At 34.3% G+C, this 26,451-nt stretch overlaps 1 protein-coding gene across 32 annotated transcripts in view; it reads right to left on the reverse strand.

Moving 5' to 3' along the window:
* LOC148677633 (receptor-type tyrosine-protein phosphatase delta-like) overlaps nucleotides 1-25,969 on the reverse strand; it is a 656,126-nt gene extending 630,157 nt beyond the window's left edge. For 16 of the 32 annotated variants that reach the window (XM_088606233.1, XM_088607477.1, XM_088607120.1 and 13 more), the window contains exons 1-3: nucleotides 25,834-25,969; nucleotides 25,588-25,695; nucleotides 25,412-25,448 (exon numbers count right to left, since the gene is read on the reverse strand). The gene's annotated coding sequence lies outside the window, so the exon portion shown is untranslated. The remainder of the gene's footprint in view (nucleotides 1-25,411; nucleotides 25,449-25,587; nucleotides 25,696-25,833) is intronic. The other 16 variants (XM_088608398.1, XM_088607958.1, XM_088607563.1 and 13 more) reach the window with 3 other exon arrangements.
* Between the last annotated feature and the right edge of the window lie 482 nt (nucleotides 25,970-26,451).

Raw genomic sequence — 26,451 nt, forward strand, 5'->3', positions numbered from 1 at the left:
ATTAAGCTATAAGTCTACGATGCAGTCTGTAGTTTGGGATGCTGGGAATGCGGCACAGCAGTCCCAGCGCAGTTACTGTATGCGCTCTTGTGAATTGAATGAAGAGAAATCATCGGCTTCACTCTTTTTGCCCCTTCAACAAAAATCTTTTCATTTAATGAAATCTCACTTTTTACGTGGGTTGAATATTAGATGAGTTTTGTTTATATAACTTGGTGTTTTATATATTGTTTTGCAATGCAAGATTCACAAAATATCAAAACCTTGTTTTATATGCCTTTCTGTAAAGAAATTGGAGAAAGGGTAGACAAGCACAATAAAATCTTAATGAGACCAGTGCTCTAAGCAGGATAACCTAATAAAAGTATAATTTTATTTTTTTTTACAATACATTTGTGAAAGAATGAGTGCAGTAATATTACAGGAACAGAATAATATACAGTGGTGTGGTAGTGTCTACATTTTTTATTTAAACTGTTTGATTAAAAGCCGCTGGCTGCATTTGTCTATTATCATGAGACATAACCTAAATGTTACTTACTCCCAGAGGGACAGACTGCAAAAAAGAAGCCTATTTCTGTAGATTTCATGAAGATAAACAATGAGTTAACCCTAGAACAAGCTGCTTGTTCTTTTTCCAAGACAGATGGACAAAATGTATATTGTTCAGAATAAATACATTATCTTACCTATACACCCTATTGGCAGTAACTTTATCAGCCCTTTTTATGCAAGCCAGTAGTTACAGTACAGTATGTATTTTTCATAGACCAGGGAACATCTTTATTTTGCATGTCTCTGGTTCTGTTATAGGACTACTGGACTATATCCCAACCCCCCATTAGACGAAATGGGGCTTCAGTGTAATAATTATTTTCATATTAAACAGATTTTGCAAACAGAAAGCCAGATAACTCTTACCCGTTGGGCACTGAGTGCACTGCTCATGAAGTAGCATAGCATGCATATGAACAACCACACCTGCCAAAAAACAGTCGGCTGGCATAAATGCAATTCTCAGGAGCAGGGGATTTTGGCACTAATTTACTTAGGCATACTACATTTCTTCCATTATTGGAAACAAGCTGTACTGCTAAACTGCTTTCCTGACATTAAGATGATTAAACCACTTCAGCTACAAAACACTCACACTTGAAATAATCTGTTCTTGTTCATCATATTACTGGCATATTAATTAAGGCATCAGTGACCCTGTCTTTCTATTTGTAATGCACAGCTGCAAGCAATGCCTTTCCTTTTGGCTATCTATTGATATTCTTCAATGCCTGCCAGTCCTGTATTTTATTTGACAAAATATATATATACACATTTTGTATAATACAAACTTTAATAGAAACATGAATTATACTGTACTTACTGTACATTATGGAAGCATTCTCAGACCAATTAACCTGATACCTAACTGATCATAACAAGTATTCTAACTAAAAGCAGAGGTTAACAAGGATTATAAACCATGGGGGAAATAAGAATTGAATAAATAATCTGTTACTACAGTATTTACAGTACAGTATATAGTGAAATTTTCTAATGCTGTAACACTTAGTCTCTTAACATTAAGGTTAAATTGAAACAAAAAGCAACAAGGGACTAAACAGATAATGTGCAAAGAACCAAGTTTACTTGCATTATTGTATTGTTCTGTACCGTAGTGTTCTGCTTTCCCTTCAATCCAGAAATGCACTGATTGACTTTTTGAAGAACCATTTCAAAACACTGGTTTTCTTAAAATGGGGTTGCCACAGAAATCTATTCTTGCAAAGCATTTTTTTTTGGTGTCATCTGCATAAAATCAGGAGTCTCAGTAGATTTACACAAGCTTATACAGTAGATCTAAAAAGACGTTTCTTCCAAGACACCCAATTAATCTACCTTATAGTAAGTTATAACCCTTACCACTGTAAATTTGGTAATGAGAAGACTATATCTATAATGTTTTTTGCATAGTTTATATAGTAATTTTCTAGTTTCTAAGAGAATACAATTTGAATAATTTGAAATTTCACATGAATATAGTTAAATGGAATTAGATTTTAAATATGTACATGTAATGATTCACCTATATATCAGGCTTACCATAAGTAGAACTAGTATGTGATGGCATTTACTAAACATACTTTTTTCAGGAACCTGCATGATTCTTTTTGAAGCAGCATTTACTCTAAATATACAAGATAACCAGCTGGAACATTGTGTGATGAGCATAGCAATAAGGGAAGTCTGGGCAGTGTATAAATGATAGGCAATTTAATAGATCTAGCTAGACATTTCTTTGTATAATTACTATCATGGACATTTTTCAGCCTCACTGTGTGGCCATGAATTAAAATTACCATTCAAGGTAGAGTTGATATTTGAAAACATCCCAAGAAAACAATCATCTCATATTTTTATCATTTCATTTTTGTGGAATGCTACAACAAGGCTATTATACTAAAATGTGGCCGTTGTTTCTTAATTGTGAGCTGTACTAAACTCAATAATTTACATTATGTGTACCATAAATAGGTGCTGTAAAAATCTGTATTGTATAAAAAAAAACTTGAAACGGCATAATTCTGCTAGTTCATCCAAAAATACTTAATTAACAAAACTTTCATTAAAAAGCATCCAGAGGAATGACATAAGATAAATCACTGATTTTATACGAGAGACCTCCAAGTACTTAATGCAATGAGGACTAGAAGAAAGAATTATGGCCATTTGCAATCTAGTAAATCAATGTTAATGACCACTCCACTCACACCATTCTCAGGTTCATATAAATGACTGACATCCAATTAAGACACTGTTAAAGAACCTGAAGTGATTATAGTCTCTTGAGCTTATTGATTATGGATAGTCACAGGTGCCTTTTTAGACACTTAGGTACTAAGTGTTATTTATTTCATTTATCACATTATTGCTTATAACATTTTAGTTTTAAAATGGTCTTTTTCAGCAACCAAATACAGTATCATGTTATAAATGACTGCAAAAATAAAAATTAACATTATGTAGTACGATACCTCTACTGTATGTTATTTCTGCACCTTGTTTTCTGGTTCTTTTTAGCAGGACATGTGCACAATATGCATAATTTAAGATTTCAATAAAACAGAAAAAAGCAAGGAGGATAAATGAATAAAAAAATGGGGCAGTGGAGCTGGTCTATATTGCTAGTAGATGGGAATGCATATTTCATTTAGTCTTTTTAATGCAGTCTGTCTGGATTTTTTGTACTGCTCATAAAATACCATCATATGCAGAACAAAGATTGCTTGTCATTTCTTAAAAATCCATTACATTTTAAGAGATACTTTTACTATATAACTGTGGAGGAGTTTTATTCCTCAGTGAAAGATAATAATTTTACAGTAATATGGCCTACCAGGTCACAAACTAAGAAAGAAAAGAAAATGTCACAATATCAAGTAAAACAGTGGGAGTAACACTGAACTCAAACTTTAAACAATAAATTGATGACTGGTATTGAGAAGAATCCTATTAATAATATTTTTTTTGATTTACTGATTTTGAGTGTATACTGTACAAATAGAATATTGTAAGATAAATAAGATCAATTTATTGGCCATATACAATTTCTTGTATTAGGAATTTGTCTTTTCGCATACCCCAACTTGTTCACCATGAGACACACAGACAGGGAGAAAAGCTTGGGGTCAGAGCACAGGGTCATTTATATGGTGCCCCTGAAGCAGTTGGGGTTAAGGGCATTGCTCAGGGGCCCAACAGAGTAGGATTCCTCTGCCGGCTGTGGGATTTGAACCAGCAACCTTCAAGCCACAGGCACAGATCCTTAGCCACAGAGTCACTGCACCACCCATATATTTTACATGCATATATGTTATAAATATATGTCCACAATTAAACAAAAACAACAATTGGTACTACAATTATTATCTGAAGTTTTAATGCATCATGTTATAATTCAATTGTTTTGCACAATATGCTATTAAAATGGGGATCAGATGGACTGCATAAGCATCTCTTGGGGGTGTTGCTGTAATTGCAGTAATTTGCTTCTGAGTCCCAGGCCTGGTATGCTCACTTAATCAACACCTGCCTTCCATCCCCTGGTTCTGAGGCAGGAATGCATATTTCCTGCTTGCCACAAAATATTAGGTAAAACTGACAAATCAGCCGTCCCAAGCATGGCTTATCCTACTAGCTCAGCAACTCTAGCGACTGGTTCCCTATCCAGCCTTTTCCTTTCTCAGTCATGCACTGCAATCATAATGAAGCCATTCATCCTCCTGACGAGCTTTATGTTAACCCCCTTTTTTTTCCTTCAGAGCAGTGACATGAAAAAAAAAAACTTTAAAATGCAACATACTGCAAAACATTGCACAATACTGGAAAGATCTCTATTTGAGGGATATTAAGCCATTACTAGATACTGCATTTAATCATGCTCACAAGTCTAGTTATCTAGGACATGACTAATCTTGCAAAGAGTGGGTGAACATAGTCCACTACGTTCATCAGTGGGGTTACTGTGACTGACAGTGGCATTGTGGTGCTCTAAGACTCTTCCTAACTTTGTGTTCTACATGTGTTGTGTTCTGGGAAGCCATCTTCCCTAAAAAGACCTAACAACCTTCAAATTGCCAAGACAATACCAGAAAGAAAATAATTTATCAATAGAGGATATCTAGTATCAGGCAACATTTTCTTCAATTTCTTCATTTACTTTCATAAACATCCAACACAAATTGGTCCAAACTGCAATCTATACTAAAGACAGATGAGTGCAACTACTATTATATTATTACTATTTAGTGTGGGAATGGTTGTTGGATGGCAGACATTATTAAAAGACACACTGTATTACCAATGTGAACAATAAAGGTGTCAAAACACATTCAACATCTTTGATACAGTATAGTTATTTACTTAAGAAGGAGAAGAATGAAGATTAACAAAAGCACGCTGGATACTATTTGCAATCCTTAAGCAAACACTTGCAATTGCACTGTGCTATGAATATAAAAGAACACAACATTTGATTTTCAATACTTTTAAAAATGCATTTTAAAAGTCCAGTTACAAAAATCTTTTAAACGTGTTAGCAAGAATCTAGCAGGATTCTTCATAAATATAAGACTTGCCTGCTCTCTGTAGAAAATCTGTGAACAATGGAAAATGTTGGCACTGAATTAAGACAAAATTATTAAAAATAATTCTCAATACATTTATAAACACAACTATTAAAGTACATTTCCTTGGGCAAGGGAGATACAAGATTGTTGCACCACTTAATCATTGGCATCCACTTTCACAGAAGCCTTACTTTTTCAGTAGTTTATTTACGATTGTTTACTTGAGTTTTGACCTTTAAAAGTGGGGGACACCATGAAAGTAGTAATTACATTATGCATAATTAACTATACTACACTATTAAGCTTATCTGAAACCTATTCACTCAATCAATATTTTACAACTGCAAAACAATTGCTTCTTTTCATGCATAATGTCATAATGGTATAAAGTAATGAAGCCTAGCTATGAAACAGCCTCTAATTAAAAAGCAGTTGGAAAGCTCATACATTTTCTGACAATTGAACATTTTAGTTAGAATTATAATACAGATAGACTGTCAAGGTGTCTGAATCAACAGTCATTATGCTAGATAAATAAATTCAGATTAGTTAGCACAAGTCCTCTTTTTAGTTCTATTTAGATCCAAAATACCACAATACTGTATGCCCTAAAAGTGTCATGTTTTGGGTGTCTAATTGTCCAGTGAAACAGGTTAACATAGTGTAGCATTCATAATTACATGTGTAACAGTGAATCATCCAAGGAAACTTTAAATATCAACTAGTCTCTAAAGCTTGTAATAGCAGAGAAATAGAAATTGTTTTATTGTTTTCAGACTTTTAGAATACTGGTTTATTTTCAAGAGAGTGCAACTTTTATGTGTGTAATGGATTTCTTGCCCATTAATACTGTGGTACGTATTAACGGGCATATTACCATATATTAATGCATCTCTTTTAAATTATAAAAAAAATTAAATGTGCTTTTGTATGGTGATACAGTGAAAAATTAGAATGGGTGCAAGGAAACACAAGCAGAGGTTAGTTTCACACTGAAAAGTAAAAAAGAATCCAATGTTTCTGTGGAAACTAGTGTGTAAAAAAAAAAATGATGCTACTTGCAGGGGCTCACTTGAAACATCAAAAAGCATTTTAGTCTGGAGAATAGGAATTTATGTGCACATCGGGCCGCCAAGAACACCTCCATTGGAGTCATGGTTTGTGTGCACAGGTACAGTCAAAAGTGCAAGAAGAATGGCTATCTGATCACAACTCATTTCATTCAAGGTCTGGGAAGAACAGAATCCATTTCGCTTCCTCGCAGCAAAGAGTTATAAATCCTAATGACGCAAGTTTGTTAGGAGTGACAGTTGTTCTGCAACTCTAGATGTTAACACCCACTAAACAGACCCTGCAGCACTTCTCCAACAGTGCTGTTTGAATCTTTCCTAATTATTTCTGCTTATCAAGTAAGACATTTTCCAAAAGGTACTGTATTTAAGACGTTCTCATTTGCAATTAAAATGGTATTATCAGGAACACTTGGTCCAACCCTGGTCTTTCCCATTTTCTCCTAACTACTGTACAGACAGTATAGGAGTACAAAATCTAAGGTCAAAGCAGAGAGGGCTAGAGCTTAAGAACAAAATAACTCATTATATTAAACCTGAATTGTAGTCCCCATCCAAGGGGATTATTCCTTGAATTTCTGTACCTTAGATATTCATGAACCACTATTTGAATTAAATGTTCATGTTCCTGGTAGTTGGTTCACCCAGTTGAAACTGCTGAGCTGTTGCTGTCTTGAGAATGCAGCATCATAAAATCAATATTTTTGTTTTGACTTTAAAGTGCGTTGTAAACTTGTAAACAGGACTTCTATAAAAATTGATTGCTATATACTGTACAGTAGTAATTGCTACCTAGATACTTAGGAAATTGATTCTACTGCCTACCCAGCCACATTCTAAAGATGACATTGTATTTTTCCAATCACGTTATTGAAATATTTCAGTGAAACATTCCTAAAGAATTTTTATTAGAAGTTGTATGAACATATAGCGTACTCTGTCAGTATATTTTGTCAGTAAAACTGTGGATGCTATTTTGGCATTTATTGTAGTCAACTCAAAAGTAAAAACAAAAATGTTCTATTTATTCATGCCTGCCTAACGGATGTTATCCGTTATACGTAATTGATGTGATTATTTTGTTGTTTATGGGTTTACAAGAAATTACTGTGATCACAAGTAGTTGTCATTTCTTTGAACATGGCAATGATGTACAGGGGTTTCAGTTAAATTTGACTTAAGTAATCACGTAACCTGATAAATTTGACACAAAAAGGCGAGAGTTATAAGCTACGTACCTAGTGCAGCAGAGAGTACTGTGCACTAAGGATTTCTATACTAACCGTGATCTTAAGAAAAAAAAAAATTAGGGTTTGCATGCCAAATGTAATATTTCTACACAACGAATTTGAGAATAATTTTCCAGTAATGGATATCATATTCAAAGTTGTATCCTGCCAACACTGGTTTATAGAAAAATTTAATTCAGAAAAAGAAACTGCTCTGAGCAAAGTGGAACTTGGCTATTAATGACAGAAATGCAATCTTAAATGCACATCAGAAGCCTCAATGCACACCCTACCTTGTCTCACAATTCAAGGAATGATTAATACAGGGGTGAAGAATTATTTACATTACATTCAGCTTTCAGTTTTTAAGCACAATTTAATATCACTGCAAGGATAATTTGCTTAGTTTATTTTTTATCAGCACCATCAGCAACATTATTCTGGATTCTGAACCATTTTGGACCATTCTGAACTAAGCGACAAATGAATTTTAAGGTAAAATGAAGGTTTCTAAAATATCACTGAAGTTGTTTATGGATTTACTACAAAAAAAATCCAGAGAACTGTGGGACAGAACGCCTGTATTTTCTTGACAGCCAAACTAAAAATATTCTTTAATCAGAATTTTCACTTCTTGTCACTCTCTCATCCTAGGAAATAAACGAAGCTAGAGAATTCTGAAGTGTAACAAGGGAGTACATTGTTTTGAGACCTACACCAGATGTTTGAAATGAATTCGCTTCATATTTCTACATCTTTAAAGTATATAGGGGTTTTATTGTTGGCTTCTTTCCAAGTTATGTAGCCGTCATTACTGACTGTTGAGTTCTACACAAAAATGATCTACAAATTTACAACAGATCCATGCAAATGTATCCAAATATCTGAAGGAACTACACTTTCAAAATGCTTGCTACCATGATCAAATCCACACTCTTGATTTTTTCATGTCCAATGCATGACAAATACTTCTTTTTCATTAAGAAAAGTTACTTGCACAACTTCATAAATAACATAAATATTCAATTCATTTTTGAACAGTCTACAACTTTTTTTTCCTTCATTTTGACAGCTGCCAGGCTTTAAACATTAGGACAGAGATGAAATACCACAGGAGAAATAATTGTATGACAATCCCCTGTGTCTAGAACAATAATTTAGTACGAGCACAATTTCATTTCATAACAAATGATATAGAACCAATGAGGTCAGCTTGATCAATACATTATACTGTACAATCCCAAAGCATATAATTTTTAACCACTGAAGAGAACAAACATAACATTTAAAAGGCATTTTATTATGTGAAATGTAACAAATTACAATACAATACAAATACCTTACAATTTTCAGTCTTTATCATTCTTAAGTATTAAACATTGTTTAATTCTGTTTTGGAATAATATATATTTTATATATTTCAGATTGGGATTATATTCTCCTAGTCAACCTAAATAAATACATTTTCTTCTTTTGGAGGGGAGATTGTCTAATGTTAAGGTAATCCAATCCATTAGGAACCTTTGAATCTTTTCCTTTTGCTATTGGAATTGTGATGTACAGTACTATAGGTCATCTCAGGTTGTTTTGCTTTTCTGTTATTCTTTTTTATCTTTCTTGTAGTAAATGTATAATTCACATTAACCCAATAACCCTGATAGTCAAGCTTACACATCCACAAAGTTAAAAACAAAAGTAAAATAAGGTTGACGTAGAAAAAAAGACCTTAATATTTAAATAAAAATGTCACATTTTCTGGAATTTTCTTATCAACAGTTTGAACTGACTTAGGCTGTGTGGAGGGAAGAATGCAGCACCAACTGATTGTAGAGGAATTGTTCATCTCAATGTCACTGACATATGGAAACAAGTATCAACATTATATTACATGAGCAATAAACTTCTGTTGTTCTCTACAGTACATGCTGTAGCGTATTCAGAGGTTTAAAACTAATGGACATTTCCCAAAGGATCATGGATTACTGTATTCTGTTTACTATAGTTTGTTACAGTATTCAGCAACAGCACTTTCAGATATCTCCATGCAATAGGCTTATATATCGTTCCCTTTGGCAGTATTAAACAATGCAAAAAAAAATTGTTTTATGTAATAACTATCAATCTAGCACATAGCAATGACCTTTTCCTGGAAAATTTCGTAGCAGCTACTGCTGAGAATGTAAATGGAGTTTGTTTAAATTAAAGTTTGTAAATTTAGCTTTGTTACACAGGTGAGCTATTACTGAGTTTGGTAGCTCAGTCATGAGTTAGGGTACCTGTAGATGCAGTATACCGTATATATTTATAAAGGATACATTCTAAGCCTTAGACAATGAAATGCTTTGTTACTTTAGTTAGTGGAGACAGAGCAGAAAATGTGTATAACAAATCTTGAAGGATTAGAGACCACCACACTCCTTTGAACCAGTGGAACAGAATACTTCAATATTTATTGGAGGCGTTCTCACATTCACTCACGAATTCTACTGATTACATTCTATGAAACATTAACAAAATAAAACATTTGTGTTTAAATGACACCCCTCTTAATTGTGTCTCTGTGGCAATAAACCCTGATTCAGAGTTTAACAGTTTATGAAAATATCCCTTTGTTTAATTTAGAAAAAGGTTACATTGTAGTACAGTGATGGAATAACACGACAAATATTGTTATACAGGCTTGGATTTGTTTTTTGTGGTTCACTCGCATGAAGCACAAAGATTTTTATTAGAGCACTTGTTAAAATAAGTAAAAATCGTGTGCAAATATGGTACAAGTATATTAAATCTAAATTAAATGTAATTAAATCTAACCATGAGGGGATTTTCAATATATTTACCGTATCCCTTATTCCATTCAGAAATAATCATCCATAAAGCACTAGCCAATTGCGAACATTTGATTATGTGCACTAGTCATTCATTTTACCTACTGTATAAAATGCATCAAAATGAATTAGAAACTTCATTACCTTGTATAATTAATGTTTTTTTTTTTCCTGTTCCCAATCAAAGGCTACTGGAGTATCAACGAACAGTGGTATTTAATCCCTGTAGATTCATTTGTCCATTCCAGTAAAAGAGCAATAAACAGAAGAACAACATTACCTCCTTTCCATCTTTCTGCCGGCAGCCAGGCTTTTACAGCCATAAAACATGGGAAATGGATGCTGGAGCTCTACCACCATAAACTCTAGAGTTGTTTACAGCTGTGGGGTAGCAGGTGCCAGCGCTAGCCTATAAGTTCATACACACTAAATGTTAGAGCCTGCCTAATGTGAAGAAACATCTTGTGGCTTTTTATCGAAAATATGTTTTATAAACCTCCAGGGACAGTTTATCACAAATTCATCCACTCTGCCGCAGATTGCCGTTTTAATGTTGAATCCCATATTTCAGTCAGCAGTTTGTCATATATTTGAGCATGCAGTGGGGGGGGGGGAGAAAAACAGTGAATCATTATAACACTTTGTCAGCATGTAAGTTAAATTTGGATGTTAGCGTTTCTCAGCAGAGACACTCTTGTTGGATTGTGTGACAGCATACAGCAGAATGCTAATTTCTTTTTTTTAAGACTTCGCTGTGAAAAATAACATTTGCATCAGTGCAATTGCACGTCCTGTAAGACAATTTGATTTAGTCAAATACGAAAAAGATCTTTTGTGCAATTACACATTATCCACTATGTGAGACTTAATGTTAAATAAAATTAGTTTCAGCTTTATTATTCTAGTTAATTAGCATAACTGAACCACATTTGTTCTAACCGTAACATCATATAGGCATACACAATGCACCTACAGTATCCTTTTTCAGTTACCCCTTTATCACTAGATAGTCACAGTGAGTCACTGTCTGTCCTGGAATGCACAGGGCACCAGACAATATACATCGTGGTCGGAACTCCAGTATATCACAGGGCAAACCAAACTCACTTAATAATTTTCTTATTATGTAGAATCTGAATCCTGACAAACTGATTTGGTTTGTAATTTCACGTTTATAACCTTGTGGAGTATAACCAAACCATATGGACAAGAGTTTTAGAAATATACTGTTGTATAATGAAAAGGGTTACAAAATAGTTATGGAATAAGAGTTAATTGTTATATACTATGGATTTGATGAGAAAGGGCCTGTGTAATTCATTCTGTTATGGAAAAATAAAAAAGTGAATTTTACTTTATCTCCATGATATCATTATCGATGACACTCATTGAAAGTTAAGAACAAAACAGAAAATTCTAAACCATGGAAAAAACGTTACCCTTTTCATATTTTCAGTTCTTTATTTAACCTCCTTTAATAAAATAATGAAGAAATACAGACTGCCACAATTTTAGTGCTATATGCAGATGTTTTGTAAACCATCTCTCTGTAATTTAATAGTGCATAAAAACAGTGTTTATAGTATATAGCAAAATATTTTACAGATAATTAGGTTTTGGAAATGTTTTTGTGTTGTGTTCTATGTACGATAGTTTGAAAATTAAAACTGATAATTTGTTCATTAATAACAAAATGATAATGTTTGTATTTCCGCAGAAATTTTTTAATTAAATTTAAGAACAGGACTTTAATGAAACACTAACACTGCACTAAATTACACCGATTCTAAGTATCGGTATAGACACCTTTATTAAAATGCATAGCCTAAGAAGAATCTATCATATTGTGACTCCTGGATATTCTAAATCCCATTATAGTACTTACAATTACAAAGAAAAAAGAAAATTAACTTTCAAGGGTAGAAATTATAGGACACATTGTTCATTTATTAAGGCACAATGGAAATGTTGTTTTAAAAGTAAATCATAATGTTTTAGCAGGTCACAGAAAAGTAATTAGTGAAATTACTTCTATTTAACGAACTGAAGTACTAACAATCAAAGTGTTTACTATTACTACTAAAACACTAGTAAGCATTCAGATAAAGATATGGTGATATAAACACGAAAATCCAAATCATTTGTCATATAGGTAGTTAATTTATATAGTTAATTTGCAAACAGGTAGTTGAAGAGAAACCTCAAGTAAAAAAAACAATGCACATGTTTTAAAAAAAAAAAGATAGGTCAAGTAAAGAATATTCACTAAGCAGGAGGCTACCAAAGCACAAAGTGTAAAAGCATCAAAGTCAAATCATTTAAAGAGGTCATCAAGTCCCCAGGCCAATGGTTATTAATACACAAAATGCATTTTAAACATCAGTTCCTGTGGGAAGAAAAACAACAAAGTGCCTATAATACAGAAAACTGCAAAGGCTGAGAAGGTCTGTGACTGTACCCTACTGTCCAATGGACCAAAAACCAGGTAAAAAAAAAATCACTTTCAATTAACAAAACAGTCAAACCAGCTACGGTCAACAAAGAGGCAAATCCATTCTGCTATGAGTCTGCTTTAGCTTTTTAGAGACTGTATACTGTACCTAATACTAGCTCAAAAGATTTACATATTCGCTAGCATCACTTCACACTACAGCATAACAATGATGTGAATAACATACCAATACAATTTCCAAAAAATAAAACTAAAAAACTGACTAAGCATTATAAGCAACTTATCTGAATTATGTTCAGAAAGAGGCTTACTGAGAGGGTGTAGAGAAGTTCTTTGTCTGGACTACGGAAGTAACATGAAAGCACTCAAAAACCTACTGTAGCTTGCATGGAGAAGGGAGAATTTCACACGACAGCTAAGATGCCAAACACTCATCTAAATTAAGGTGGTCCAGTGCCTGGGTATCTATGGTGTAAAGCACCAGCATCTCAGAAGATGGGAGTTGTTGGTGAAGACAGTGATGGTCTAATGTCTGTTATTTAGAACTTGAGATGGAATGATAAACTGCAGCTGCACTAGCCCTGCAGTAACCCATTTAGGCCATCCTGATCTAAAGAAATAATCAGAAACAAATGGAAGGACTCTGCAATGTTAATGAATGCCTTAAGGTAGTGTGGCCATCTCTGATGACATTTTATCATATCAGTATAATACTGTATTAAGTGTTTATGCAAGTGCTATTCATTTACATTATCTACAGTATATATTCACTGATTCCTTTATTTCCATTACTGCATATTCTGACACTGAAAACTTGGTGTAATCATTGAAATAGTGTCATTAGAGAAATTTATTTAACTGGTAAAACAAGTAAAAATCTGACAATGTGAGATCTATAAGGTAAGTTGGATGTGGTAACCGTTTAAAACAAGACTTCATGAACTTCAGTATAGTCCTGATGGTTTGCGCATGAATAATGTAATCACAGATACCAACCAAAATCCTTTGACGTTGTGAAATGATAGAAGCAGAAGAGTATGGATGCTCATAAGAGCCATGTTGAGAAGTCTATGCTGTAAATACTGTAGATTCAGAAAATAGAGGTCTGTTTTATGACAAGAGATGGTTATGGGAAAGATGATTGTGAACAATTTACACTTGTATAGCCCATGTATAAAAAAAACTGGGAGACATAATATCTTAAACTGAAACCTCCAAATTAAATTACAGTCCACAGAATTCCATCAAGCGAATGTACTATATACTGTATGTGATTAAACCATTTTAGTACTTTATTCATTAAATCAGTCTCAGAAAATAATCTGTACTAGTCTCCTCTGAACCTCTGAAACTTTGTGACAGTTAGCAATAGCAGAAGAATGACATTTCACACACTCCACTCTCACAGTAGGAATAAGTCTTTTTCCCCCACAACAAACTTTTAAAAATTAAGTACACATACAGTAATTCAAACCTGAATGCACAGAGAACATTGTGAGATTTAATTCAACACAGTGCACCCTTGGTGAGTGAAAGTGACAGTGAATCCTTAAAAAGAGACAAGTTGAAAGATTCAGCAGACAAGAGGCCAAGTGATGAAATCAACTCTAACCAATCAGTCACACATTATTCTGGACTAGTTGTTTTACAAAGGCTTGATATGGTCATTTCATGAAAAAGGTGATACACAACAACATCATAGTTTGCTCAGGGTGAACAAGGTCATTAAATTTAACCCCACATTCCATTTAATAAGGTCTCTTGAGAATTGTGGCAGAATCTTAAAAAGACATCAGTTACTGTCGGAGATCACAGCACTTGTAATCCTCTGTAAGCTTATGTATAGACACACCATAGCAGATCCTCTAGCCTTGAAGGTTTTTCAATAAAATTCTGTGGGCATTTCAGTCCCTGAAAGTCACAATCAGCACCTATTTTATCGGTCTCTTTTTGCATTTTCACATACGGTATGTAGGCTGAAAAGACAGGCAGGAAATAATTAGATTTCTCTTCATTTCTGTATACAGTTCTGGGCAAAGTGAAAGCAAGTGAAAAAACAATATTGGGATTGACGGATTCAGATGAATGGGAGATTCACATGAATCTGAATGGAGAATAATGTTAATAATCAAAGAATGGATTGAAATAGTTTTAATGGTAAAAGACAGATATAGAAGACACACGTCCTGAAAGTTATTCAAAGTCTGTAAGATCATGAATCAAATACCACCAGAGCAGACATTTTTTTGCAATTCTGATCTAATTTGCCTTTACGTTTCTATAGATATATGTTATTTCTCTTTATTAAAAGTGCAGCAATGTGTGTTTGTACACACACATTGGGTTCATTGGTTTAAAGGCTAAAGCTGCCACCAAAAGAGATTTTTCAGAAAATGTCCAGAACCAAATTAACTACGTCATATGCTCCCACAGTCCATTTTTAAAACAATTCAATTATTATACATGAATTTGGAGTTATGGGAATGCATATGATTTTACCAATTTCCTATACTGTAAAAACATAAGCTATGATAAACTACTTAAATATTTTGCAATTAAATAAATAGTTTGAATCACTGCTGCTGTATGTACATTATACTGTACGATAGCTCTTCTGTCAAATCAATTTTCGGGAATTTAGCTAGATCCTAACCTTTTTTCTCCTTATTTGTAAACACTTCTAACTTAAGAACGTAAGGAAGTTCATAAAGGAGAAGTGGCCATTTGGCCCACTTACTTTAGCTTCCTCGGTTTCTGGTAACTAATGTATCCTAGAATCTCCAACCGTTGTTCTCGAAATAGGCCAGGTTATACTGTAAGTATTAACATGGCTACACAGACTCCCATGACTGTTTGTCTAGTAAAGTTCCATTTTCCTCATCTAATTTTTAAATACACTACCAATAGTTTCCACTTTAGTTTTCTGTTCATGATATGTTTGTTCTGATTCATTGGATTGAGTTTGACAGTGCCTTTGAGGATTTTGATCAGGATTCTTAATCAGGTGACCTTGTAGTCTTTTCTGTTCAAGACTAAAGAGATTCAGTTATTTTATCCTTGTAGGGTAGAATATTCCTTTAAACTCGATCTAGATTGATTCTAGTGTTGCTCGACAATATATTTTTTTGCAACAGAGTTACCAAAATTGTATACAATATTCTAAATTAGGTTATGTTAGTGAATTGTATTATTTTAATATTTTATCATTTAGACCACTGCCCCTAACATTTTTAACAAAAGGCTAACAAGGGTAATGTTATTTCTTTTTAATTTAAAATTAGTCTTTGCATATTATTCAAGATACCAATTCACCATTTTAATTAATCAATTGAAACTGTTAATCTCAGAAGAATTATAGTTATGCGTACTGTATACCTTTAATCTACTACAGACTACTAATAATTATATTGTTATATTGATGTTCTCAACAAGAGAATTAATGTGTTCTGTAGCAACAATGGGTCTTGAGGAAAAGGACAATGACATCAGAGACTGTCATTGTATGTATGGTCTACAGGACAAGTTGGTTGCTGGACTGAGAGACAATTCATGATCACTGTCTCTGACCAAAATTAATCTTGTACTTGGGTAAACATATGTACTTTCATAAAGCATGAAACTGCAATAACTGCTACTGCACAAATAAGGTGCACTGAACAATAAAGAGTTGTTTTAAATTGCTGGAGGCATTATGGATACTTAAAAGGTTCACAATACTGTACTTAACTCTGAATGGAAAAAAACATTTATCATTGTAACTTGCATGACTGAGTGCTTAATATATCATAGAAAATGACCAGTTTCATTAAGCAAATGTCATTCAGAAATCAAACATACAGTACCGTATATTTTTTTGCTGCTGGACAAAAAAAACAACAGCAACAAAATAATTATTGAAATCTTGCAAGATTTGACTTCAAAAACTGTTACACAAGTCTTCATTTAGGTAGCAGAGGAAAAAGTAAATTTACAAAGGAAGTCCTCTTTCAAAATGTATTGGGGCCTTTCCCGTTTTCTTTTCAATACTTTTCTCAGTTATGCAAGTATCAGCAGGCCGATTTAGTGACAATTAGGGTCAAAGTAACTAAAATAAACTACTTTTCAGTGTAAATACAATTATATGGTATAATTTCAGCGAAACATATATAAAATACTTTAGGCATGGTAATCAGCTATGGTTTATCAGATCAACTTCATAAAAGTAAAATATCCTTCCCAGGAAAGTATTTACCCCAAAAAAATGTAAATAGGTTTTAGTTAAATCATATTGATCAATCAGACAATGTGTATTGCTCATGAATGAAATGCATTTGTTCAGTTACATTTGAAATCTACTGTATACTTCATTTCAGGAAATACAAACTGGCACAACACACAGTAACTGTCACCACTCAACAAAAGCTGAAGGAACTGAAATGTTACAAGATTAAATAAAAAAAAAATTGCAATAGTCTTTATATTTATATATTTACTTTATACTGTATGTGTATTTAAAGCAACACTGAAGAGGTACAGTAGGAATTGGATGAAGTGAAATATGACATACAGTATTGTCATACAGTTAATATATATTTTTTTCCTTTAAGTAACATACAGTACAATAATCACTGAGTGGAGATTTGATTTAAAAATGTACTGCTTTCAATAATCCCAAGGAATGGACTCTAAAGAAAGAATTTTAAGGCAACATTCTCAGCACAGGCACAGCTAAACTAAGGATTCAAGTCACTCGCAACAAAATCTTCAAGAATGTATGGCTGAGGCACCCTAGTCTGACTGGACTGTACATGTCATATCTGCAAGCTTGTGTCCAGCTTTGATCGCCTGCTTTTTGAGATCATCACATCCACCGTGTTCCGTTTCAGAATCCCTCATTGCTTCTCTCCAGGGGTTCAGATGTCATCACTCTTTACCTATTAGATGAATCAGCCCCCCCAACTCTTTGCAAGGCCAGTCTTTCCTGGGAAGATAAAGATTTTACTCATTGATTCCAACAGAAAGATTGATTTACAGTTGGCTAAGGGATACTTCTGACCTTTGATATGATCACATTAGAACGTTTATTATAACAAAATTAAGCAATCAAAGGAGAAATCCATTAGGAAAGAGGAGCTTGGCTTACCGACTCCTTGATTCTGTTTTCACTGACAAATAACTTAAGATTCCCTTTCTTCTCTTTCTCCATCTGAACCTCCAGGGAAAATAAAATATATATTTTTAAATTGCACTTTGCCTAAAGGCTCTCTGTTAAATTTAATTTTCATCCCACATTGATTTTCCTATTCTAACGCATTAAATCCCAATGTTATCTATCATAGATTTATATGCTAGAAAGAAAACAAGCGATGCTGAATGACAAAGTACACCATAGATACTCTGTTATACTTTAAAGTGTTCGTGGGGGAGAGGAATTAGCAATGCCACAGGCTCATTCCTTTGTCATTTTGGACAATACAAGATCACCATGAACATGTAAAATAAATACAAAATGACCTCAGAAAAGTACAAAATGTAATCTTTTTTTCTATGGAGACTGAAGTCCAGATGACTCCGATTGCAACTATAGCTAGATAAATTCATTTTGGAATTCAAACTGCACATATGTAGAGTGCTTCATACTTTTTATGCTAAAAATAAACCTACCAGCTGGGAAGCCTGAAAAAAAAAAATCTCATTGTGCATGTACCACAATTATTTATCAAGTCACCCAAAAATAAACTTCTACAAGCACTAAGACCAGCTCATATTCCCAAAAACAGCATCCCGCTTCAATCTGGCCTGTTTTCCTCATTTCTTTCCCTTGTGTCAGCCTTAATGCGATATTCATGATGTCACCGTGGGAGTTATTTAAGAAGATATGGTTAAGCATTAATATAAATAGATAATGGCACCTTAAGATATCACACCATTTCCACCTTAAATTCTGACTGTGTTGACATCTGGCACCACTGTGCATCTAGGGTGAATGACTTTTGATGTCTCCTGCTAGCAACACACCTACAAAGTCGACAAAGCAGACAAAGGGAGCAGGGTTTTGACAGATCTTTGCCTTTACGCAGAATCATAAATAGCTGTTATGTAGAGGGAGTAGGAAAAGGGAGGCATTGTGGCATCAAATTGAGCAACTTAAAAAAAATACTTAAAAAATGATTTTTAGGATGATAAAACTGCCTACAGATGAAATCCCCTTTGGCAATTTTAAACTCCTCTATACCATTTGTTTGCCATCTAAGCCTTCACAGCATTCAGGAGACTGGGACTGATATAAGCTCTGCCAAGTATGGCCCTGTCTTGGAAAGCTGGTCTCCAGACCCCCTCATTGTTATTCATTCATGATGCTTCAAGATCTGTTCGGCACCCAGCTACAGCCCCACAGCAGGCTCAGAAAAGGGCTGGTGGGAGGGAGGAGGGTCTGTGGGAGCAGCAGCAGATTGTGCGAGAATTTCTGATAGCAGGGAAGGCAGGTGACTACGATTAATTGGCCTATTTATGGCATTGTTAATCACCACAGATACATTTATCAGTTTATTTTCAGAAACAAAGATTCTTTATTTTTTTGGTGGGTTGGGCAGAGTGCTCTGCAAGTTAGGTTATTTTATACAGTTAATTTGCAGTGTATTACTTCATTTTTACTTTTTATTTTGTCTGGTTTGTGGCCTATAACTCTGTCATTTTTCCCCACCAGCCTTCAACTCATTTTCCAAGCCATGCATCTAACATTTTTACTTAATTTTACTGAGTTCTGTATTCTGATTCTCTGATTAAATACGGCACGTAGCATAAATACTCAACTTTGCATCATTGTTTTTATTTTTTTTGGTTGTCAATAGTACATTATCTGCCTCCACTCTTTGAAAATCACTTTTTTCTCACTTTCCTATGAAATTAATTCAATTTAATCCACACCAGCCTATTATGTCAAATCTAATTTTTCTCCTTTCACTGGGCCCTTTCAGTGATGTAGGCCACCCACTGATAAGCTTTTTTTTAAAAAATAATTATTAATATGCCTTGCACAATCTGGTTCTTCATTGTTGTTTTTTATGTTGACAGCTTACAGACCTCCCATTTATCTGCATTTTAGCTGTAAATATTCATGCCCGAAGCTAGCAGAATCAAAAATGTGTAAGCTAGTATTCCTTCACAATAAAAAAAACTGCTAGAAAAGCCAAAGTCTCATAATAAGAGTTTTATGGAAGACCAAAATATTTTGGTCTTTACAGTAAATGGCCCCATTAGAATATCTGTTTCAAACATTTTACTTAATTGTTCAGTTGACTTTTCCAGATTTCCATCTACAATTTAAAATACAACGCCTGTTGTACATACATACAGTATGACTTTACGTGTCCTAGTCTTAATAATGAAATCACATCACCCTACAAGAGACTATCTCCCCCAATAATAAGGTAAGCTCTGTGAGCTATGTGCCTAATGAGACTTTAATTAATGATATGCAATTTTCCCTTTTCATTTCTTATTGATTTGATTCTATGAGCACGTCCTCCTCAGTATCACACTTTTATTTCAGTTCATCAGTCCCTTTATTAAAATGACTTGAGGTTCTAAAATCTTGCTTTATCATAAAGCAGTCTTAAAATGACCGATTACTGTAAGAGATCACATCTAAATACCATTTATGTGTATATAAAGTACAACTGTTAATTTATATGTTCTTTGTCCTTACTTCATCAATTAGTATTATACAGTATTTAAGCACAGCACTGAAACTGTTAAGCTTAAAGTGATAATTTTATATGAATATAAATCAAAACAGATATTCCAGTAGCACCATTTTATCTAAGCACATACAATGTTCATTGTGCATACTGTATATACATCACGTTTATGTAAGTTCATAACAGCTGTTCCACGGTTTCAGAAAATGTATTCTTGTCCATACCTCAGTGGCTTTAAAATAGCCTATAGGTAAAGTAAGGGTGTAAAGTCAGTACAAGTGGGTCATGTTAACTTCAGATCAACTCCAAGAGTCATGCATCTTATTGTTTGGATTAATCCATTATTCTCAGCATTTCATCTAACACCTTCTCCTTAAAATGACAGCATAGACTTTTGTTTAGTTTTCAACTGCAGTGAATTGGTAAACTTTAATTTTAAGTCTAGCAAATGAAACCAAAGGGTTCACAGAGGGCCCACTCAACACTTGAGTGTGCACATCACAAATCATGCAAAAGTATGGATATTATACAAACATTGAGATATGCAACAGATTATCCAGAAATACTCTCTGTTTATGATTCATCCTAAAACATAATGTCAATGATTGAAGTATTTCCTATGTGTGAACAATGTCAGACAGCTGATAACCACTACTGTGGTTGGCAGAAGGGTCCTTTCTGTAAATCATTACTCCCTACCCCACACGCAGTTTGATATCTTGATAAAGTTCTGTGACTAGCTTCCTAATGAGAATGAATGACTTGCAATCTTTTGGGAGTGAACCACTTAGTCATTCCTAAAATTGAAAGGGAGATGACTCTAAGGTACAAGGTCACATACCACTGTCACAATTATTCTGTCTAATGAGATATCAGAAGCAATTCACGAGTTCAAAAGTCCTTATAAGGGTAGCCTAGGGATAAAAAAATGGAATCCTTACAGTAAATGAAGTGCAATATCTCCTCTGTAAAATAGATAAATAAATAAAACATTTGCACTTTAAAGGAGTGGCACAGAGAAAGATTTTACTTTTATGTTGTCAAGGAGAAACGTTTTATTTAGGGATGAATCAAAATTTTCTGAAAGCGTGTGTGCCAGGTGTATCTAATTATCAGTCACTTCATCCTCATTATAAAACTGCCCTTGGGAGGCCAGCATTCTGGGTGTTATAATGAGGTGCATGCAATAATAAGTGTGTTTAAGGAACGTTAGGATTTTAATAAGAGATTTATGCAATTTCAAATAGTCCTTAAAAACTGCCTTCTTCAATTGAAGGGCCCTTAAATACAAGTTTCTGACTTATGCCAAACATTTCAGTCCCTCCTTCCAGTGCAAGCAAACATGACTTTCTTGAGATATTATTGCAGCTTTTCTAAAAAAGTTTCTCTTTGACTTAACAACAAAAATATCACCAAAACCAATTTTCATATGACATTTCTGTGCGTGACTACCTACCTTTGTTGTGGCAATCCTTCACTCTCTCTTAGCAATGGCCTGATTATGTCATATATAGAATTTCAGAAACTGTAATTACACACCTTTGTCTCTGAAAAAATGATAAGGAAATAAAGCTGCTTTCAAACCACAAAAACGGTTTAAGAATGAACAATTGCATCACTTTTGAGTTCCAAAACTCTGATATTTTGCCTTCTAATATTAGATGTAGTTTCAGTCTGTTTATGAATCTCCCAACCTGAACACTGTCACAGTGATTTCACCTCCATGATACAACAGTGTCTATTGGATGTTGCAAAAGCTGATAGGAAACATGAAAAAAGACTCAGAAGCAGTTTCCCAGTCCCCCCCCCCAATCTGGACAGTAGAATATTGTTGAATGGTGGCAATTTATGAAAAGGACTGCTGTCTTTGCTACTGGGAAATAAACCAAAGGAACACCTGCCAGATTCATAGAGACTAATCCATGATAGCTTAAACAAGAATTTAGTACAGTTAATGTTAAAGTCATTTTTGTCCTTCTCCCTAAACTGACCAGCCCTTAGCCATTGGTCTCAAGGAAATCCCCACTCCACTCAGTCATTTGAGTTACAGTACAGTACATTAAGACTTGCACTACCATTAAAATACTGTTGCTTGGGATCACATAAATAAGGAGGATTCCACAGCATGACTTAACAGTTAAGCTAAGGGTGATACAATGTGTATGCATCCCAACATTTATTGGTCTTCCAAGTATAACTAAAGAAATTTTAGAAATGTCACTTCAACTGTACTTTACAGAGTCCGTTTAAAAGCTGGAACTAAATCTAGAACATCAGTATCTTGGGAAGTACTCTATATCATTTTGCTACTTGAAACAAAATAAGCACACACATACAACCTGCAGTACAGTTGGAAACAAAGCAGCGGCTTGAGAAGATTATCAGATGGAAGTTTTAGCACAGACAAGACTGCTCCACAAATAGCAAACACTCACAGTAAAGCTAAATCGAAGTAAATGAAAATATAATAACAAAAAATCAAAAGCAATTTTGAATGGAATAAAACTCACAATCAATTGAGAAATCGTAAAATCAAGCCACCTCCATTGAGTAGAGCAAAACTAGACGGTGGTGATTTTTTCTGTAGTTTAGGTAAAGTCTTTCTGAGCATTTCCTGGGAACTTCCTGTGCCATCTTTGAGGACCCCAAGGAGTATTCAGATCCTAGTTACAGAACCACTGATCTGCATTTTTATAGCTGACTGTCTTTTTGTAAAAGTTCTGATTCAAGCTCATAGAACAAAGAATGTACAGTACAGTATATAGAACTTTCATAGGTAATTAATAATGGGTCTTAAAAGCATCAATTAAAAAAAAAAAAGTAGTGAAATGTCAGGAACATAAAAATAAACAGCTATGTAAAAATGCTTACATAGAGCTTTTCACTATGCTAAGGAGAAAAATAAACTGCTTCCCACTAGTAGAAATGTACTGTAACTAAAGCAATAGAGCCTTATTAGTGAATTTCTATCAGTAAGCACTGTCTTAAAGAGGCTTCCATTATTCATTTACAGAAATGCTTTCATTGAGTGGAACATATCCCCATTAAAGAAGAAGCATATCATTTTTAACCACCAAAGATTTAATTAGTGATTTTGTTTTCTTGCAAAAATTCAGTTGTTTACAATATTGTATGAAAGGTCTACTGATAGGTCCCATTTATTTTTGTAGTTGTAAACAAGCTAGCTCTGTATGCTGTATTTTAAAATACTTCTGTTTTTTTTAAAGTAAACGGAGCCATCTCTTTCATGTCCTAGATTAGCATTTATTATCTACAAATGCACCTAATCCTTGAGGTAAAAACATGTATTCTAAAATCAAATTAATTTTCTTTGTAAGCTTAACAAAGATTCCTATCTGACAAATACAGTATCTTCATCACAAGGCCAGCTTGTTATATATGTTACAGTTTCCATTTCCCTTGAGAATTACAGTACTGTACTCCAAAGGTTTTGCTAAAACATATTTGATGGAAAACAGTGTTTTCTCTAAAGTGTAAAGGGAAAACAGCTGCATAGAAACAAAACTAAAAAAAAATAAAAAATCACATAACGTGACTGGGAATTAGTATAGTATACTATAGTATAGTAATTAGAATTTAGCAGAGTTAACACACATGCAGCAACTATAGTTATAGCTGTTTTGAACTGAAAGGTCACAGTGTCAATAGCAGATAACATGTCTCATTAAATAATTAAATCATGATTATTTCAGAGAATCTCAAATTATAGTAAATATTGCCACTATATACACACATTTGGCTTCATCAACAAGTGAGGTATGGTTATTATAGACTTCAATCAGGTGAAAAGTGTCTCCTGTGGTGTGTGGTGTAAAAAGGAAATGTCCATGTCTGAGCTAAAGTGGCTCATTGAGCCAGAGCTCATCCTGGTTTCTGTCGCTTTAAGCAAATTAGGGAGCATGTGACTTCCCTGGATGGGATGCTGGTCCATCACATGGATACCCCCACCAATGCTGGCTCCCAGTTATACTACTGGGTGGACTGGAGCAAATAGGGTACCTCTCTTAAGGTACAGGTACCTGTACAACAGCAGTGTCTGCAGCAGAGACTTGAACCCACAACCTGTCAACTATGAGTCCAAAGGATTACCCACTACACTACGTCACCACCTGGTGTGAGACATTGCCAAATCTAAGAAAAATTAGTAAAATGACTGTATACTGTATATACTTCAAAATGTGAAACAGTGAATTAAAAAAATGCAATAGTTATAAGGAAACAGAAGGGGCCCCATGATTTTGCAACATTGTTTACATCCTCATCACATGAGTATAAGACACCCTCCCATGACTGAAACACAGGCTGTCAATTCACTTGGCTGGCCTGTCCAAGAGGACACACTGAGGCAAGTCCTAGAAAAGTTTCCCTACATCTACATTCTACAGTAAAGTGAAGGGCTAAAGCCTCTGGAGAAGACAAAACAACTTAAATTCAACCAAAATACTTCAGCTTTCAAAAACAAACGCAATAGGATAGGAAAATAACAGGTTTAAGTCACAAAACTACTATTATTAAGTGCAAGACAAACCTACATTCTTTTCTTATTCCATCAGACTTGGCAATACATTTCTTTTGCAGCATCAAAATAAAAAGGCTAAATTCAATTATGTTTTTTTTCAATTGTATGGACATTGAAAATAATGTATCCATTACAGAAATGGACTTTTTAGAGACAGCATATTCTATTAGTTACAGATTTACAGGAAAACATGACTATAAATATTTTATTAGATGGCATCATGATAATTAGCAGGCATTTTTATAAGAACATATTGCACCTCCAAGCCATTATCACCAACCACAATTTTAAATCAACGTTTCGAAAATGAGCCATGTATTTGCTGGATGTGGCTTAAAAATATCCCACCTCAGCAATTCCTTACAACTGAGCCAACACAAACTCATAATTGAATACTTCCCACAGTCAGTCTATGTAATGCCATTATATAGCACTAGGAACCACTGCAACTAAAAAACACAATGCAAGTACAACTCCAATAGCTACTTACTATACACCCAGTTAGATGGTTTCAAATGCCTTGGAAACTGGAATTTAACAACAAAAAAGGCAATGATAAGCAACTATTTAAGAATATATATAACAAAAACATATCAACACATACATTTATTCATGGAAACCAATATTTATATGACTTTACATAACACAATTGAAATGATTACTTACTAAGACATCCAGTATAAATCTCTTTGGAAATCCAGAGGAGTCTTATCTTTCTTCTCCCCAGTCAGAAACAGCAATGCTTTCTTATTCCAGACACAGGCCCCAAATGAACTGCAAGAGAGAATACATCACACAGGCACATCAGCCCCATTAATATATCTGGGGTTCCCCCCAAAAAGTGTAATTGTTTCAGAGAGAAGAAGTAAAATATGCATTCATTGTTAAGTTATCTGCAAGGGTAGTTGGTACCTGCTCTCTCTCTCTCTCTTGCTGTAGCTGGAGACAATGAGAGCGGTAATGAGAAAGACAGAAAAGTGAGAGCTAAGCTTTCTTTAGAGAGACAGTGCTGCTGTCAAATTGTACCACACACTGCTGCTGGCGATGTAAGGAGAGCGAGAGGCACAGCGAATGCGAGCAAGAGAGAGAGAGACCGAGCGAGAAATAGATGAGATGCTTTCACACACCTGCATTTCCTTAACGAGCCACTTGATGGCCAGCAGGAAGAGCATTTTTGCTGTTCCTTTCCCTTTGACACCGACGCTGTCGATGATTACCAGAAGAATTAGTTGTTTCCAGATTGCTGTGTCAAGCTGCAATCCATTACAACTAGATTAGTTGCGCTGATAAAATGTAGAACACAGCACCTCGGTAGCATGTAGCTTCCGAAATGCTGACATTTAGCTGATTTTCAAGTTGCAAAAGTATTGAAGGTTCCAATCTTTGCGCTTGTTAGAAGAATGGAGAGAGAACCTGCTGGCATTAATACCTCCGGCAGCAGGGGAAACTTCATCTCAAGAAAATGACTGTTTTGCATATGTGAAAGTTTTTTTTTTTCTAGTATTGTGACTGTATGTATTTGTTCTGCAT

The sequence above is a fragment of the Lepisosteus platostomus genome, chromosome 1, assembly GCF_059453375.1.
Source record: "Lepisosteus platostomus isolate fLepPlt1 chromosome 1, fLepPlt1.hap1, whole genome shotgun sequence".
Classification (NCBI taxonomy): Eukaryota; Metazoa; Chordata; class Actinopteri; order Semionotiformes; family Lepisosteidae; genus Lepisosteus; species Lepisosteus platostomus.